Below are 1,606 nucleotides of genomic sequence, written 5' to 3'. Positions count from 1 at the left end.
TCTAGTAAGAACTAGAACATTCGCCAAAGTACATGATAGTTCTAGAAACGTTGCGTCACAGTAGTCACGTGACTCGATGACGCAACAATATGTTTTATGCCCCCTTAGTTTAAAGTATTTGTTTTTCGTAGTTCCCCTTTTGGATAGAGTAAGGTGTTCAAATGTTACTAACCTTTTCTCTCTTAAACGACTAGTAGGGTTCCAGAAAAAAGGCCAAAGTCTGCTTATCTGGCTATTCTTGTCAGCAAAATCAGGAAATAGGTGTGTCAACCCGCATTAAGGTAGTTTGAGGCCCTGGCGCACACATTTTTTGAGGCCCCTTGAATAGGGTACAAGCAAATTTGAAGTTAATTATAATTAATACATATTAAGTTAATTACAGAATATGAGCTAATTATTCGAAGTAAATTAGAATATGAGGGATCTAACTTTTAAAGATGATATATTAAAATTAAACGATCGTAATAATTATTATTTACTTGTACAACATGGCAAGTAAGAATGAATTAGGTACATAAAAAACAAAATAGTTATTGTACAACATGCCAAAACATTACCCTAAAATCATTTTTAGCAAAATATCCAATTACATCTTCATAATCTATTTGCCTAAGCAATGTCCTTTCTATCGTGAGCAAGGAAAGGGCATTTAAGCGTTCATTATCGAAGCACGCAATTCGTTCTTTGCTCCAGCCAGTTTAGAAAAAGCTCTCTCTGCATTGCAGTTCGTGGCGGGTAGGCACAAGTATATTTTTAATGTCACGTCAACATTAGGAAAAACAGATTCGAGTTTGTTTTTTCTGATTGCTTTGATGCATTGTTGGGCGGATGGTGTTTCGCTATAAAAAATCGCAAACTGTACCATTTCATCGGGAAAACAGGTATCTAGATCTAGAGAGTATATGTCTTCCAATCTCTTAGCTGCAGCAAAAAATTCAGTCTCATTTAAAATTTGCTCATATTATTTGCTCCTTATTTAATATATGATAGATATTTGTGCAGCTATACAAGTTAACATGGTGTTGGTTAGGCGGAATGAAAAATTAATATCAATAATGATAGTGTATAATAATAATAAGTCGTGTAATAAACAAACTTCTGTGAGTATAATAATTAGAAATAATAACTTCATTTTCTGCTGCACTTCTTATGCGATTATCGAATTTTTTGTTGGACGTTTTTAATTGGATTTTTTTATATCAAAGCTTTAGGTCTAAAGTAAAGTGCATAATTGTTTTTTAACTAAAATTTTTAATTCAAAGTTTTTGCTACCTTGTATTTTAATCTTTTTTCGTTATGCTATTTTCAGGTTTTTGTCTAAGATGCTTTGCGCAAACACAAATGACGCGCTAAAACCACTTCTTGTTTAAATAACAAAATTAAAAATATACCAAAAACGTAGTACAGACAAGGACTGATCTGGGATTACGAGTAACTATTTAATTTAACATTGTAAGTGTGGTCGATTCAATTAATTAGATTTTGATTAACAGTAATGAGATTATAAAACGCAATTAAAATTTAAATTATTTGAAAACTTCCGAGGAGGAACTGTTCTTTCATGAATTGAGCGACTCTTGATTGATTTGCTTAGGCCTAGACAAAT

This window comes from Limulus polyphemus, unplaced genomic scaffold (genome assembly GCF_000517525.1).
Source record: "Limulus polyphemus unplaced genomic scaffold, Limulus_polyphemus-2.1.2 Scaffold2875, whole genome shotgun sequence".
Lineage (NCBI taxonomy): Eukaryota > Metazoa > Arthropoda > Merostomata > Xiphosura > Limulidae > Limulus > Limulus polyphemus.
The sequence above is the reverse complement of the archived record's forward strand: the minus strand, read 5'-3'. Positions refer to the sequence as shown.